Below are 18,074 nucleotides of genomic sequence, written 5' to 3'. Positions count from 1 at the left end.
TCTCCATCTGTCCATGGAGAGCAGGACTCCATTGGTGGAGAGCACTGTATAAGATCAGGCTAAAACCTGTAAACCTATTTTATACTGAAGTCACTTTTGAGTCCACAATCATATTAGAAGTACTAAAAAGCTGATAAATTAAGGAAACCAATGTGTAACTGTAAATGGGAAACTATTTATTAGCAAACAGATGTGTTACTATTGGGTTCCACAGGCACTGGTGATCATACCTTTACTATTCAATAGCCTTATCAGTGACCTGGATTAAAGTTAAATCATTGTGGCTAGACACGAGACTGGGAATAGCAGAAAACAAAGAACAAGCCTGACACAGAGCAACTGGGGTCTGTAGACAGATGGGAGAAACCAGCTAAGGTATTAATATGGCCAAGTACAAAAATCACCTTATTAGAATGAAGAATATAGGCCATACTTACAGGATGAGAGGGAGAGAGAGGACTCTATCCTCCGAAGCAGAGACTGAATATGAGACCCGGGGTCCTGGGAAGCAATCAGCTCGACATGAACTCCCCACACAAGGCTGTGGCCAAAAGGGCTAATGCAAGCCTCAGCTGTACAAACAAATGAAAATCAAAAGATGAGTAGGTAGGTTACGGTGGCGCGGTATTTGGTTCTTGTTCCTCTGCTCCATGAATAACATATCAGGTTCTGCTGCTCCATTTTACAAAAAAAAGTGTTGGAAAAAACGGAAGAGTGTTCAGGGAAGAGAAATTAAATAACTGAAAACACTGGTCTACAGAAGGCTTTGTTATAGACAAAAATCTTAGAGGGAATTTTGTTATTTTGCACATGGTATAACAGTATTCTTACACTGAATAAATTTGGTAACAGCAGGCTCTGATCTAGCAAAGGTAGAAACTGCATCAGGACTGAAAATTACTCCAATCCAGACTGTGAACAGGCAAGTTTGTTCTGCTTGTTCAGCAATGATGTGTTATAGGCAGTTAACCAGTAATTAACCCTTTGCATCACAGGTTATGATGTACTGCCCACCTCTGCAAAGCTGTGAAAGTAACTGTGCTTGATTCAAAAAGGATGCATGCCCACATGGCTTGGGTTAATTGTTACAAAGCAAGAGCTCCTGCAGGTGAGCTGAGTGGTCACTAAATCACACTGTACTTTGTGTTGCCACCCAGAAACTCTCCTTCTCCTTGCTCTCCAGGTTGTAATCCTGGCAGCCTTCCTGCCCATAGCTTACAAACCATCTCTGGGGAAAACCCCAGGCTTTTGGGGATGAGGTGCCATCTAAGTACAGATGACACCCGACTGTCCATCTTCTGCAGGATCTGCAGGTGGCCTCTATCAATTCCCAGCACACAGTTTTGTGTGGCTCCACACAAAACCTCACTGTACAAAGTTCCTCACACTGAGACACCAAGGAAACTACTTTTAGGAAATCGATGTGTGTTACTACAGCTCTGCCACTGAGAAAGCACCGGTGACTCCTTGTTTCAGCAATTCACTTTATCTGCTGCCTGCCACTGGGACCTCGTCTCAGGGATCTGGCTGGGATCTCATCCCAGCATTCCCCGGCCACAGAAGGTGACCTCAGAAAACTATGCTGAGGAAAAGAGTCCTCCAGACCTCACAGATATTTCCTCTACCAAATTCACCCTTTCAGGATGAACCAGTGGACTAGCTACCTTCTTCAGGAAAACAAGTTAGATCCTTTAAGCAGAATGAGTGGATGTGAGCATTACCCCTGCAGGAACCTCCCAGGTCACTCAGGACATCCACCTGTCTTCTCCTTCCCTTTCTCCATGCCAGGGAACTGGGTGCTGCCAAGAAAGCTTTTGGCTATCTGTTGCAAGGCTGGGGTTGGGCGTTTGGGTTCCTAAGGACCATGTGTTCAGCTGTAGGGCCCTGGTAACTGAATTTGCTCCATCCCACAGCCTGCCAATATTTCAATTTGGTGTTTTTTAAGGAAGCAGTGCAAGCTTTTGTGTGTGCTGTCTTTCTTAACCTGGGCCTTTGGCCAGAAAGTATTAATCCAATCAATGTGCAGGAGTGGGAAGGCTGGAAGTGTTTGATTTGTGCCAGTTGCTGGCATCATCTCATTTTAAGCTTCTGGAATGAACCCACTTATGACTGAATGCCGCAGTGTAAATTCTGCAAATAAAACAGATAAAATAATCTCAATTACTTGAGCTCAGGACTAGTTCACATATGCCACTCCAGAGATTTAGAAGGCGTTATTTCATAAAAACATCTAATTAAATTTAATTATGGTTCTGCAGTCATTTTTATGTTCAACAGGTGGAAAAAAAAGTGTTTTTCAAACTTTTGGTTACGCTCAGTAAGTGATGCCTGCTAAAACACAGCATGCACAGCATAGTAAAATCTTGGTCATATGTTAGAAACATTAAAGAAACATCCTGTCTTCAGTAAACATGTAATACAAAGCTTCTGCAGAGTGAATTACAGCAAGAAAGTTTGTAAAAATTTTAGGGAGGAAGAAGGCCTGTCCAAGTGTGGTGTGTACGTATGTGTATGTGTACATGCATTCACACACCCCCCACCTCTTCACCTCCGCTATACCCGGCATTCCTGTCAACAGTTCTCAAGACTCAAAACTGTGATTGGCAACTCTTCAGTCACTAATAAAGCAGAAGTTTAGGGAAAGCTGGTAGAAGACAAGGTTTCAGAGCTACTAATAAAAGATGAATCCGAGCCTGCAAAAGTACAGTTTGAATTGTGCATTTTTGCATCTTTATACTTTCTGTCCTCCTGGATGGATTTTTCTCCCTCTTCCTCTGGCACAACCCCAGCTACATCCTACAGCATTAGGATGTTCTGTTAAGCAAATGTGCAAACTGTGTTTTTAAACCTTGTAAAGGCTTATGTCAAAAGATGTACCAAGGATCACATAGGCTAGACTCCAGAAATAGAATTTTACAGATGAAGTAACTTCCTAACTAGAAATGATAAAAACTACATAGAAGCAAAGAGCTTTAATACATGGATTTAAACCCCCCTTTTTTTTTAAATATTAAAAAATAAATCAGATGCAAAGCTTGTCTTTTTATTCTAGACACATAGACACAGAATTAAATGGGAAAATGTGAAACTAAAATCATCCCATCTGCCTTTGTAATTCACCCAGACTAGACACAGAAATGCTATGGAATTTAATGCAATGAACCTCAGAAGTGTCACTTTCACAAATCTCAAGAGGCATCATTGACCTGAGGCTGGCTGCAGTTTCTGCCCCAATTCCAGTTTAATGTATTCCAGTCTGACCCTGAAGCGACAGTGCTGCTGGAGAACACGCTAAGAAACAAATGCAGGCAATTGCTTTGACATAATTCTTTTGGACACAGGCAGATCGAATGTGCTGATGTCAACAGAGACCAGAAAAGAGTTTCATCCAATCTCCTTTCCTCGCTGAAGAAAACAATGAGAGGAAACAAAGCACAACCCAAACCCAAACACATGCCCACCTCCCAGCAGCAGTACTGATACATGCTGTCTAAGAAAGGGAGAACCAAGACAAATGTTTCTAAAGTAGCATTTATATGTATACACAGCATTTCATTTATAGCTTAAATTTACATGACTTGTGTATATAATTGGCTCTTTGCACATAACATGCATGAAACATCTGTTCTATAGGAGACACTAATTTAAAACCCCAGGAACAACCTAATGCAGTCCTTTATGGCCACAGCACATTCAAAAGAGTTCCTAGCATAGTTTCCTCAACTTAATGTAAACCATTCTTCATTCTCACATGCTTCTAAAATTTAGGGGGCTGTGTGGACCTGCTTTCAATATAATTGTCAGGACTAAACCTTCCTGCCTTGCCACTCATATAAATATCCAAGCTCTAGCATGCTCTGAGGCTGTATAGTTTGAAGTCAGAGAATATTGAGGCAACACTGACTTTTTTCTGCACAGTGACAACAAGAAGAGAAGCTAGAAATATATTTTCCCATGGGAAATATGAATTATGGTAGGAAACCAGATCAAGGATGCCACGGTGTCTATCATGAGAATAAAAGACTAAGCTAAAGATTTTCTTCTCCAGCTGGTGATGTTGCTCCTGAAATAACTTCTGTAAAAAAGAGAAAAACCCACACATCACTGGTACAGTTTTCAGAACTCATGAGGGAAAATACTAGGGTTGAACGTGGCTGGCCCCTCAACTTTATACAATAAAAACAGAACAAAAAAGCAGATCCCAAGCTCATTTCCTCCTCTCTCTTTTACTTCCTCTCCTAAGAAAGGCTTCCACCTCTGCTATTTACAATTTTTCTTTTCTCCCAGTCCTCCAGCTCCTCCCCCATCAGTCCATACAGAAGGACTGTCTGCAATGGTATAATGCAAAAACCAGATGAGATACTTAAGGCTTCCCCTTTCTGTGTGCCTGGAGTGTTTCCAGGAAGAGAAAGTCTTGCGAGGATTCTCACTTTGCTCTTCTGCAGCTACTTGTGTGGGTCACTCTACCACAATAAAAGCCTGCATCTGTTATCTGACCACGATCGAGAGACAGATAAAGATTACCATTTTTAATGTCCATAGGAAGTGTGGTCTGAGAGAAGAGTGATCATGTGTAACAGCCACTGAAGCTGTTTGATGTGGAACATTAAACCACCCCTACACAAAGTAAAACCAGACTTTTGTCCTCTGTCTATCACCTTTTATATGACCTGCCCCCAGAATGTGGCCACAAGTTGTGGTCCACAGTTTAGCTGAGCATCAGAAGCCACAGAATCTTTTCCTCTATGTTGGGATCTGCGTAAGTGTTGCAATGTTCAGGCAATAAGGATTTTAAGGCCACCAATCATCAGGATTTAGTCATAAAATCACAGAATGGTTTGGGATGGAAGGGACCTTAAAGACCATCCAGTTCCAACCCCCTGCTAAGGGCAGGGACATCTTCCACTAGACCTGGTTGCTCAAAACCCCATGCAGGGGTTGAATATTGAATGCTTCCAGGGATTGGGCAGCTTCTCTGGGCAACTTGTTCCAGTGCCTCACCATCCTCAAAGTAAAGACTTTCTTCCTCATACCTCATCTAAACCTACATTGCTCAAGATCTTTATTAGTGGCAGAGGCAGTGAGATCGAGTGCACCCTCAGCAAGCTTGTGGATGACATCAAGTTGAGTGGTGCCATTGATACGCTGGAGGGAAGGGATACCAGCCATCCAGAGGGACTTGGACAGGCTTGAGAGGTGGGACCATGGGAATCTTGTGAAGTTCAACAAGGCCAAATGCAAGGTCCTGCACCTGGGTCAGGGCAATCACCAGCATCTGTACAGACTGGGGGATGAAGGAACTGAAAGAAGCCCTGTGAAGAAGTACTTTGGGGGTACAGGTGGATGAAAAATTGGATATGAGCTGGCAACACATGACTCCAGTCCAGAAAGCAGCTGAATCCTGGGCTGCATCAAAAGCAGCATGGCCAGCAGGTCAAGGGAGGTGATTCTGTCCCTTTACTTTGCTCTTGTGAGACCTCACCAGGAGGTGAGGTCTGAGACCTCACCAGAGCATCGAGCTCTGGGATCCCCAGCACCAGACCTTGGACTTGTTAGAGCAAGTCCAAAGGATGGCCATGAAGATGATCAGAGGGCTGGAACACCTCTCCTATGGAGACAGGCTGAGAGAGTTGGGGTTGTTCAGCATGGAGAAGACTCCAGGAAGACTTTAGAGCAGCCTTAAAGGAGGCTTATAAGAAACATGAAGAGAAAGGCTTTACCAGGACCTGCAGTGACTTTTTTTCAAATTCTGTTTTCAACTGAAAAAGGGTAGATTTAAACATAGGAAGAATTTTTTTACAATGAGGGTGGCGAGACACTGGAACAGACTGCCTAGAGAAGTTGCAGGTGTCCCGTTGCTGGAAATGTTTAATGTCAGGTTGGATGGGGCTTTGACTAACCTGGTCTAGTGGCAGGTGTCCCTGTCCAGGGCAAGAGTGTTGGAGTAGATGAACTTTAAAAGTTCTCCCAATGCAAACGGTTCTATGATTGGTGATTCTCCTATTGAATTGGATTCTCACCTCTGTGGTTCCTATCACAAAACACAGCTGGCACAGCTGGGACTTAATGGTGCTGTAAGAGAACGTGTGGAATATGGGTACAAACCCGTATCACTGTAGACAGAGATGAAGAAAGCACATACACTCCAGGATTAAGGCACATGAAGAACAGAGGATTAAGATACCCACATGGTTCTGTCTAAATGCACATATGATGCAAAACAAAAAGCAAGAACCAAATGCACTCATACCTTTACACTGTCAAAGATGTATGAAGAGTCAGTCTATCATTTCTTCCCCATTGTAAAGCCACGGTTGTTAGGACAATCACAGCAGTGGTTATGTAGCTCACTATCTTCTCAGAGCGTGAGAGATACGATCATCTGCAGTCTTCCAATACTTTCCTCTACACATGCACCTCTGACTCCAGCTTTCAGAGACAGCAGATTGTTTCTTGGCTACTGCAGGCTGTTACAATATTTTTACAACAGGAAATGTGTGTTCCATACGTAAGAAGACTACACTTACAAGAAATAATGCAGGAAAGTGATCTAATTTCTCTTCTGCTTCCTTCCTTCTGCAGTGTGCTGCATTAAGATGTTTGTTCCAATACACAGATATCAGTTCAAGGCCAAGATTTTATTTACCCTGATTGTACAAAACAAGCCAGCACTTAAATTGCAACTCAAACACCTCAAGCTGTTGTGCTCCTTTCACGCTCACCTAAGTGATTTAGGTAAGTGCGCTTAAAATTTCTCTTTTCAAGGTTATTGAGCCTGTCTCATCCGTGGCCGGATATTTGTGTGTCAGTGCTATAGATTTAAACTCCTCTGAATGAACACTTTCCAAAGGTGCAAACAGCAGATCAAGAAGGAAATGTCAATTTTGAAGTGAACCTCAGTATTGCAGACTGTAAGAAAATGTCCATTGTACTGCATTTAAGGAAAAGAGCACAACATCTTCAGTAAGCACTGCACCCCCCCATGGATGTTACTCAGCTACCACTGCGGAACAAAAAAATCTGAGTAACTGCTACACTTCACTTCTCTGCTTTTGGAAAACCAGTTTTTAATTTAGGAAGTCTGAGATAGCCTTTTAAAAGAAAACTTTAAAGCATTCTCCTACACATATCCTATTTATTACTGGGACTGACAATACTTGTAAGTAATAAATTATAAATGGCCACATGCTACTGCCTCCTGTCTGCAAGCTAAAAGCTGGCAAGAGACTCTATACTGCTACAGGGCCAAATCTGCATCAGGCAAGTTGCTGAATTTGGGAAGTTATGAGCACCAGCAGATTCACAAGCTGACCAGTCAGTGCTAACTGCTCAATGCCAAAGTTCTTGGAAAGCGATAAACAGATGGGTCAGGGAAGGACAGAACTCTGACTTGGATTGCACAGCTGTAGAAATAAGTTCATTTGTTCTCTATCTCCCATGCTAAAAACCAACAGACCATTAAAACTCCCCACTCTATCCTGCATTTTTCGTGAGCTAACATGACTAACTCTTTCATATTTACGTGTTAAGAGAGGTATATAAAATACAAATAAAATCAAGGGATACTTCCAAAAGTTATGTTTGTTTTGTTTATGATGTCAGTAGTGTATTCTTCTGGCAAGGCAATATTGTCTCTGAAATGCAGGAGATTTCCCTACGCCTGGGCTGCAGCCTCTGCTTTTTGTTTGCATTTGGACACTTAACCATCTTCCCTGAAGCTGAAGCATGAAGAATGAGGCTCCATGTTTCCTTTTGTATGTATTTTTTTCAGAGCAGTTTTTCAGATGCCAGGAGCACAAACGTAAGCAAAAGAGAAGAGTTCAGCATTGCTTTAATGGCAGCACCCTGGATTCCCCCTGCCCCCAACAAGTGATACATATTAGTACATCTGTTTTCTCTGTGAAGTCTTTCTGCATTCTTCGCAGGGCACAGGAAGGATGTGGGCTCCTTTTCACATTCAAATGAGGCAAATTAGCCTTTGCCTGGTTCCTTCAGTATAATGCTTATTTTACATTTAAGCGTGAGAAAAAGGGAGGAAATAAACCCCAATATGTTAGGTGGGTTACACGTTCCATTTTGGTGCAAGCCTCACCGAGCCTTCTTTTGCGAACTGCTTTCCACAGGACACGATTTCAGGATGATAGTTTAATTAGTTCAATAGTTTAATTATGTAAAATGACCAAATAGTCTGCACAAAGAAATAGCTACCACAGACACATTAAACACGAGAAAAAGCTGAAAATGCCAACCTGAATCAGCAGGGTTCAGGCAATCCAGGGCTGTCCAGCTCGAAAGCAGCACTGCAGGAGAAAATCTGAGTGTCCCACTGGAAACTAAGTTGAACATGAGCCAGCAATGCTCCCTTATGGCAAAGGTGGCCATCAGCCTCCTGGCTTGCATTAGGAAAAGCACTTCCAGCAGGTTGAGAAATATGACCCTTCCCCTGTATTCAGCACTGGTAAGACATGACTGGAGTGCTGGATTCACTTCAGGGATTCCTGAAAATTTGGGGCTCCCTTGTACAGAAGAAATATAGACTTATTTGAGCAGATCCAGTAAAAGGGCCACAAAGATGGTTAAGAGTTTGGAGCACCATCCTATAAGGAAAGGGTGAGAGCTGGGACTCTTCAGCCTGGAGAAGAGAAGGCTCAGGACAATCTTATTAATGTGTGTAAATATCTCATGGGAGGCAGTAAATGAGACGAGGCAAGACCTTGCAGTGGTGTCCAGCGACTGGCAATCGGCACAAATTAAAGCACAGGAAATGCTGTTTAAACAAGACAAAAAAGCTTTTGTACTGTGAGGGTGTTGAACACTGGCACAGGTTGCCTAGAGAGGCTGTAGAGTCTCCATTGCTGGAGATATGCAAATCCCAGCTGGATATGACTCTGAGACACCAACTTTAAGTTGGCCCTGGTTTGAGCAGAGAGTTGGAGCAGATGATTTCCAGATGCCCTTTCTAACCACAGCAGTTTGTGATTCTGCCAGATCATATAAAGACCTGCTGCACTTACAAAAATCCTTCTCTCACTCCTTCTACAAGATGGAGACAAATGCAACAATTCAGTAAGGTAACAAAAGCAGAGTCCACATTTTGCAGGGAAAAGGTGTGGTTCAAATTCCCTCTTTTTTAGGTCCTGTGCTCCAATCCAAGTGGTAAAGCTAAGAGATGGGATGCAAGAAAAACCAAACTGCTTGGTAAACTGTGCTTTACCCAAGACAGTTAGCACTAGGTGGAAATTCAGAGCACACTCTTTGCGTTACAGCAACTTCTTGCACACTTAATGCACCCTATGCACAAGGTAACACACCCCACATATAGAGAACAGAGAATGAAGTAGTCAGGTGCTGTAAGTTTACACTCGGCTTTACTGACGGGAATCTCCTCTGGCAACAAGCCCGTAGCTCTGATGACAGTCGTGTGCCAGGTTTGACAGGTTTTACTGAGAGACCTGGAAGAAGTTTTGACACACCTGCTAAAGAATGAAGTGCTTTATCCATCTCGGCTGCCATCCTCATCCACAGTTCCAGAATGCACCAGTCTCGCAGCAAGCAATGGGCTGTGTCATTGGTCTAGAGGCGTGCAAGACCCATGTTCCAAGTCCCTGTTTTGCTCACAGACTACCCCTTGAAATAAGTTACTTGCTGTTGTTCTTGGTTTTCCCCCTGTTCTGACCTGAGTCACCGTACAATGCACTCTCCCCTCAGCCTGTGTGAGCAGAGCCCTGCTATGGCCTTCCACCCCCTCCGTGGGAGCCCTGAAGCCTCCTCTGACCACAGAGCAGCAAGAGTTCCTACACCCTCACAGCTGACACCGGTTTTTCAGACACCTGGCTGCATAAAGAACACAACCATCTACTGTTCTCACGCACCTCTCTCTGCTCTAAAGCCAAAGGCATCCAAATTGATCGGTCTTGCAGCACCATTATGTGTGTCAGCTTGAACTCCCCTTCACCTTCCATCTCCTTCCTTAAAACAGAGCACAAAGCTCCAACTCAGAGACCTAGAGTAAAGGTAATCCAATCTAGATTTAGACCCAGACCTCCCCGAAAGCCTGAGCTCACTCAGTGTCAGGCTTTAGCTGTCCTCAAGCAGTAGGAGCAACAAGGCTGCTCAACTGGATACTGATGCCTTCAACACTGGTTTACTTAAAAGTGTTGTGCCAAAGAGGTAAGTGGAGGGGCCTGAATAATTCAGAAAGATCTCAAAAACAGTGCAAGTGAAAATATACTTTAGGCGTCTTAGGAACAGTCAGTTTCTCTCTACCGAGGCATCCATAGCACTTCTAATCCATAATTTCCATTTTAGCCTGTTAAAATAATGATATTTATTAGTCCTGTCACATGTCCTTTCTGGAGATGCTGGGAGGGTGTGGGAGAGGGAAGAGAGAAAATTAGTTATCAGTCACCACTTGCCAAGAGTAGATTAAGCACTCAAGAGTTATACATTCATGTATAAATGACTCAAGGGAATTTCATTTATTCCTTTTCTCCTAGCTTATAGTTTTTTCCTCCTGTCCTGCAGCCCTTTTTCCCACTGCTCTCAGTCACCACCTGCCTGCAGTGGACAAGTTGGACAGTAGCAAACAATTCTGGATTTTCCCCCCTTTCATCATGAGAATTCATTTGGACTCTCTTTCCCAGACGTCAGAGCATGCCTGATTCCTGGGAGCAGAACAGAGAACAAGAATAGAGTTAATCTTTAGCAATGTGATAAAAATCACTCTCTCACACAGACAACTGGAGAGGGATTTCAACAGAGCTGTTGTGCCAAGCACCTGATAGCAAAACCTGAAACTGTTGCCAACCCACGCCTTCCTGCTCACAGAGACAGCTTGCTCAGTCTCCCCCCAGCACTCCTGCTTCTCTACTAAAATCTAAGTCACCACTGAGCAAACCCTCTCACCAAAGCGAGAGGCCACTCTTTCCATAACCGAGACACAAGCACGGCTGCATTACAAGTGGGGTCACCTCATCTCTCTTTCTACTGTTTTTAATTTAAAAAAGTTAGGAAAAGCACCTTAAACAATCAGATTGGAGAGAGGGCATAGGAGGACAGGACACATGGAGATTTCATGGCTTGGGTGCAATCTAAGAAGCCACCAAGGAGCAGGCAGGTGAGCAGAGCAGCTGGGAAGGGAGGGGAGGAGGGGGCAGAAGGAGATGCAGGAAGAGCTACCAGCATCTTGCTCTCCCAAAGCCAGAGTGCCAGCTGGCAGCTACATGTTGCTGGTTGCGTGTGGGCTGTGAGTGTAAGAGAGGAGATGAGCCTTTAGGGGAGGAGCTGTCTGATAAATCATTAATGAATGAAAATATAAAGTAATCAGTCTGCCTGGGAGGCAGAATCATCTAATGATGAGGATGATGGACTAGGAAGCAGGAGATGAGGTTCCTATCTCACCCACAAGACCACTGGCACACCAGCTCCGTTTGCTGTGAGTAAGAAGATACAGCTGCTTCCTTACATTGAAGGGCTTCTCCCTTAAAATCAACACAAAACCCCATGATCTAGGTGATAATAAAATTTACAGCATCCTTTGTGGAAACTGCACCCCCAGCTTTTCTTCTGTTGCAGGCAGTGCACAAAGAACCAATGTCCCTTCTCAGAGATCAGAGGTCTTCACTAAACCAGATTTTTTTCAAAGCAATAACAAAACCTAGTACGACCTTTCAGCAGCACCATTGGCATTTAACTTTAAATCGATTAACTACACACACAGTACTAATTACCCATGGGTGGGTTTTTATTTTTTTTTTTAAGCAATCAGACTACTGGCTGGAAATGTAAGGGTATGTCTCTGCGTGAACACGGACACTCTGCTTTCTATGTGCTCTCTGAAACGACAAGGAAAATGCTTGAGAAATGATGTTTAAAGGGGCATTTGTGTTTATGGGGATAGCTGCAGGGGCACCAGACACATGCAGTCAGAAAGTGATGAGGTTGATAGGGGAAGGGGCAGGAGGTTAGCACAGTTTCTTTTGCACAAAAACCTAGCAGAACGTGTCATGCTGCACAAAATCAATACAGCCCTTGCATGAAAAAGAAATTGTCAGGTTTGTACAGTTGTCAGGCTTATTTGGAAAGATGCTCACAAAGGTGATTCTTGATTTTTAAGAAATCTTTAAATGCTCTCTTTCCTCTGTCTTAAGATCCCTGAACATTCAAGAGTATTGTTTTAAAATAAATGATTCTAAAATAAACACAATCACGGATATTATTTTAAAATAAACACCAAAGACAGACATGGCACACATCAACATGAAACCATCTAATCTTGGCACATTTGTGGGATAAGAGGCACAAGGGCTTTATCATCCAATGTACTTAAAACATGATTCTCCAGAGTGAAGGATGCATAGATTGCAGCAGAAACCACAAATAGAAGACACATATGGCCATGACAGAGACTGTGTTTATAGAAACTCAAACAAGCACCTGAGCAGATCTGTGTTTTTCAACTACAAACCTATTTGTGGTGCTGAAGTCCAGTTTAATTATTCTGCCAAACATTGCTGAGCCACAACAAGTTTATTACAGTTTATGGAAGAACCTACTCAGGCAATTTTACAAGGAAATTGCCTGTGCCTAATCTAATTGCTAAGAAGTAGCTAAAATTATATTAGTCCTGGAAAGACCAAGAAAGAAACAGGAAGCTCTAAAAGGTTCAAGAGGCATCACAAGGCTGTTCCTGTAAATCACAGCATTGCAGATTTGAGGATGAGATCCCTGGAGAGGCTCCCAGTCACAGTCAGACAGTGTTTTTCACCCAGAACAAACATAACACAGGTGAGATGACTTACAGCACATAAAAGTATGATTTCTCACATACTTAAGCCTTCTTCTGGTTACTGAATACATTTACATAATAAGTGGGGTTTGTAAATTACCCACTGATGAGATAATACAGATTTAAATCATCTGCAGTGTCAGTTCTTTCTACTTGCAAGCTTTAGCAGCCCTTGCAAAAGATTTAACTGGGCTCCACTGAAGAATCCAATTTCTCAGTATTTTGTTTAATCATAAGATAAGCAACACCTATAAAATTTAACAAATGGATTAGGATGGCTTAGATATTTCCAGACTCTTGCAGGATACTAGCATGTAACATCAGAAGGAATTACTTCTGTAAATTACAGAAAGATTAACTGGAGGTTGCTGGACATGTCAAGCAAGCTACAGTCAAGCCTGTTAACACAGTAATGTGTCATTATGTGCCACCCAATCACAGAAGCACCTCTGAAAAGTCACTTGCTAGTTTACGTCTTGCCAAACTAAGAACGGATTTCTGACAGCACCAACAGCTACTTTGACACTTTGCATGAACCACCATCATTTCAACTGGCATACAGCCTGTTGTTTTGCTCATGTGCTCTGGGTTAAAAATAAAAAAAATAAAAAAAAAAAGAAAAATATTTTAAAAATCTGCTCCCTTCACACTCGCCCACACCACTGACACAGAGGAGCCTAGGGCAGACAACCTGGACTCAAACTGGTTAAATACAAGAAAGGGAAGTTGTGAGCAGACAAAGCAAGCTCCAAGGGCATTTCTCTCAGACTTTCACAGTTTTCTGGTACTTCACCCATCCCTGACTTGCAGAGTACATTAAATTTGCTGCTCTCACTGTCCATCATCATTAGAGAACTGTCCATCAAAAACCAGATTTCTATGAGAGCTGGTTAAAAACCTGAAGAAAATATACAACTAATTGCCAGATGTGCCTGGGGTGTCTTCTTTCTCCACCCTGGAACAGGAAAATGGTTTTATGTTGTGCTTTTACCTGTTCTTGGTGTGGTTTTGTTGTTTTGGTTTTTTGTTTGTATGGTTTTTTGTTTTTGTTTTTGTGTTGTTATTTTTTTTCCTCTCTTGTTTTAAATAGTTAAGGAAAGTTCTTGTCTGGGAGACAAGTAGAAGCATCTCCAACCCAGAGGAGCCTAAAGCTACACCACAAAGCTCCTGGAATTTATCCCAGACTTAAGAGATTCAAAAGAGCCAAGCAAGACATTGACTACATTCATGAGTAGCTTCAAAAATAGGAGAAATATTCTGGGCACAAAAAAATACCATGAGAATTACTGGTTACAGTGGAAGCAGAACAGTATTGGTAACTTGACACAAAACCCCTCCACACAGCAGCACTCTTACAGCTCCTGCTGAAGCAGGATGGTGGCCTGGAATGGTATTGGACTCTCACAGTATTGACCAAGAGTTTTCTTAGAGACGAAGAGGTTGTTAAAAGTGACAGCTTAGGAATTTTTTATTTCTTTAATCAGAAGCACAACCAGGGAAATATTTAATACAGTAATAGAAACTATTGATGTTAAATAACAGAAATACTTCATACAGCACTTAGAAGTCCCCTGCAATACAAATGACTTTCAATGCTATCTCAAACATATGCCTCAAAATTTTCATTTGATTCATTATTTTCTTTTGATTTCTGGAAACTTAGAAGTGCTGTAGAAGGGGTCTTGCAGCACCAGAGTAACAGGTCTGTGTTTCCCACAAAATTTAAAATTCAGGCCTCATATCCATTCACCCAAATCACACATGCAGAAAAGTATAGATAAAAGCAGATGTAGGTATGGGGACCTAAACTGGATGGTAAAAGCAAACTAACAAAACCAATGTGAACATGAACTCTTCCCAAAGACACTGGCTGTGCACAGCCAGCAGCTCAAGTGCTTCCTCTCTCTGCCTGGAAACGGAGCTCCTTCCTCAGAGCTCTTCCCAACACCCATCCACCTTCTGAAGTGTTTTCAAGCTGGGCTGCTTTTTGCCTGCTATGTAATACATAGTCTCTTTGCACACTGCTGCACAAGATATTAGATGAAGGGTGCTACATCTTTTGCTGAGCATAAACCACATGAAACTGCTCAGAGCACGACAGGAGCCGCAGTTCCGTGCAAGATTCGCTACTGCTGACAGTAACCAATGGCATATTCCACACACATGACCAGACAAGTAATTGTGTCTGGGTAACACCAACACCACATGTTCAGGGTGACACACACATGGAAGGCACATGCTGCACCTACACAGGAATGATGAATACTTCAGTATCAACACGTAAGAATTCTGTTCTACACTAGTAATGTAGCTTGTGTCTTCAGCATGCTCCTACTTCCTTGGGGTGAGCAAAAGGCTGCTGCTAACAACCTCGTATAGTTCAACACAAGCTTTCCTTCTGCTTTGTCAGCTTTGACTAGTGCTCTCTCTCTGTCATCTGAAACACTTGGCTTATAAACAGTCTAATCCAAAAAAGAAAATGAAGACATATACTGTAGTTTACAACTGTGCCCGATAATCCCCCAACACCATCTAATGACACACAAAAAGCCAGTGGTTAGACTCAAACTAAGCTTCCCTGTGTAATTACAGTCAGTTAGAGGGCAAAACTTAAGATAAAAAAATCATTTAAAAAAGCTAATGGAATGATCTTGGGCTTCTACAAAGGCATTTAGCAGATACCAAAATGGTCATAAAGAGTATCTTAGAAATAGGACAGTGGATATTGCATTGTCTTCCCTGCCAAAAAATATGCCCCTTCACTTGTACACAAATTTGTCTCCCTGTGTTTTGAAACATTTGGCATAATGGCCATGGTAGAAAACAGTGAGAAGTCTGCACCATCTACCAGCTGTCAGTCTCTGCTTTCTATATGTCTAAGCATGTATTTTGAGATACCCTGCTCTAGAGATAGCGCAGAATTTCATGTAACAGATCTTTCATCAACCTCTGTCTGACAAGAATAAAGACATGTAGTGGCCTAAATATTTCTCATCAAAGGATGTAAATGGAAAGAGATAGGGGGAAAGGGGATTATGTTTGATCGTAAATGACATGCAGAGAGACACTAATTCCCTAATATTGAGGAATTAGCAGAGGAGGAAAAAATGGACAAAAACTCTTAAGTGTCATGCACAAGCAACAAATATCATGGAAAAGGAGGACTTTCCCAGACTGATGATTTTGTCCAATTACAGCTAACCAGACGCAGCACCCCTCACAGTAACAGATACTGGTGACCAGTGCAACCAGTAGCTTAAAGCATACCGCACTTTAATTTGTTGTAGGTTCCCACTGAAAAGGTTCCACTTTTAACTTTTGATAAGCAGCAAAAGAGGACAAGAGATGACCCAAAATCCGTTTTCTATCATGTACAATTGACGTTTCTTTCACACGGAGTCTTCTTTCTATGTAGCATCTTAACTGCATGAATGGGAATGTTTGTTAGCCAGGGATCAAAGTAGTTAACATTTCAGATTCTATTTAACATCTATGTCTATTTTTAACTAATAATTTTACAAAGAATCTAAAATGTCTCGTGCTATTTTTATCCTTCTGCCTGGATAGTTATCATGATTTTGCATAAAATAAAATACAAGGTAAGAAATGCAGTTCGATTAAATAACAGCACAAAACTTATGTCAGTAAATCAGTGCTGTCTGAAATCATAGAATCACAGAATCCCACAGAATCAATCAGGTTGGAAAAGACCTCTGAGATTGTTGAGTCCAACCTATGACCGAACATCACCATGTTCAACTAGACCATGCCACTAAGAGCCACGTCCAGCCTTTCCTTAAACACCACCACGGATGGTGACTCCACCACCTCCCTGGGCAGCCCATTCCAATGCCCAATCACCCTTTCTGTGAAGAAATTATTCCTAAAGTCCAATCTAAACCTCCCTTGGCACAGCTTAAGGCTATGTCCTTTTGTCCTATTGCTTGTTGCCTGGAAGAAGAGGCTGACCCCCACCTGGCTATAACCTCCTTTCAGGTGGCTGTAGAGAGTGATAAGGTCCCCTCTGAGGCTCCTTTTCTCCAGGCTGAACAACACAGCTCCCACAGCCACTCCTCATATGACATGTGCTCCACACCTTATTGTCACTATCCTCAACTCTGTACAGTCTGAAGGCTCCCTAATACGCAAAGCCTCCTCTCCTTCCTTTCCTGGCCCTTCTGAAGAGCCTGTAGCCATCCATTGCAGCACTCCAGTCATGCAAGCCATCCCACCATGTTTCCGTGATGGAGGCTATGTCATAGCTTTCCTGAAAGGTTGTTACAGGATTCAACACCACCTTTAGATTAGGAAGACTAGTGCTCAGCACTCAGCACAGCATTCAAAACCCTAGCAGAATGAGATAGTAGATTTTGTATTTTTCACTACTACTGTTGCATGACACGATCAAGGATGCACACAATATTCAAGGCTTTTCAAGTTTTTGCCAGAGGGAAAATTTCAAAGCAGACTTCTCCCTGTCTTGTAATACTAAACGGGCTGGGCAGGAATGACATTTACACAGCTGAATCTTTTATTATTTTCTCTTCTTAAAAACAATAGCAGCAATATGACTTTCTATATTAGGTATACTCCTATAGGTGGGTGCTGAACAGGTATAAAGGTCAACAGGACAAAATGCTATTTATGAGAAGGCTGTATAAGCCCTCTGTTAGCTCTGAGGTTTTCAGAGCTAACACAAACACAAACTTGTAATGAATTTAAGCTTGCTGGATATTTTCTAAAATTCACCATCAGTGAGTTCCCTGATCATATGTCTTGGGAAGAGCTGACTATTCCAGACCAGTGGAGGCTGCAGAGAATCCCTTGGAGCCCACAAATGTTGTTTCCCATTGCTAGCAGGGCAGCTGCAGAACAACACAGAGCACTCCCTAACAGAGCTTTCCACCTCAGCTAATGGTGTGTGACACCTCAAGCAGTAATCTCCCCCATCATTGAGCACCGGGATCCGCCCATCTTAATTTTTATTTAGGGATGGGTATTTTGATACAGCACTGCAGGCATTCTCAAGACACACATTAATGCATGATCTTTACACTAGTTTCTGTTCTTGATTTTTCTGGATTGTGTCCAAGGCTTTCTTTTATCTTTGAGCTTAGCAAAATGATAATATAAATGTCTGAAATATGGACATCAATGTCCCAAAATACTCAGCTTTGGTAATCTGAAATGAGATCTCTCCTCCTCCTCATGATCCTTTATATGTAGTTTCATTACGTTTGTGCCAGATGAGCATTTAAACAAGAGGGAGACATAATGAGAGATGAAG

The 18,074-nt window shown here is 42.4% G+C and overlaps 1 protein-coding gene across 5 annotated transcripts in view; it reads right to left on the bottom strand.

Annotated features, from left to right (window-relative positions):
• Positions 1 to 18,074, bottom strand: part of FYN (FYN proto-oncogene, Src family tyrosine kinase) — a 138,858-nt gene that overhangs the window by 53,372 nt on the left and 67,412 nt on the right. For 3 of the 5 annotated variants that reach the window (XM_039569184.1, XM_039569181.1, XM_039569183.1), the window contains exon 3: positions 438 to 572. The exons of 1 other annotated variant lie outside the window; for it this stretch is intronic. The gene's annotated coding sequence lies outside the window, so the exon portion shown is untranslated. Of the gene's footprint in view, positions 1 to 437; positions 573 to 6,250; positions 6,272 to 18,074 lie in introns of those variants that run through there. One more of the 5 variants, XM_019287730.2, reaches the window with a different exon arrangement.

Source organism: Corvus cornix, chromosome 3 (assembly GCF_000738735.6).
Source record: "Corvus cornix cornix isolate S_Up_H32 chromosome 3, ASM73873v5, whole genome shotgun sequence".
Taxonomy (NCBI): domain Eukaryota; kingdom Metazoa; phylum Chordata; class Aves; order Passeriformes; family Corvidae; genus Corvus; species Corvus cornix.
This window is presented reverse-complemented; position numbering and strand designations above follow the sequence as displayed.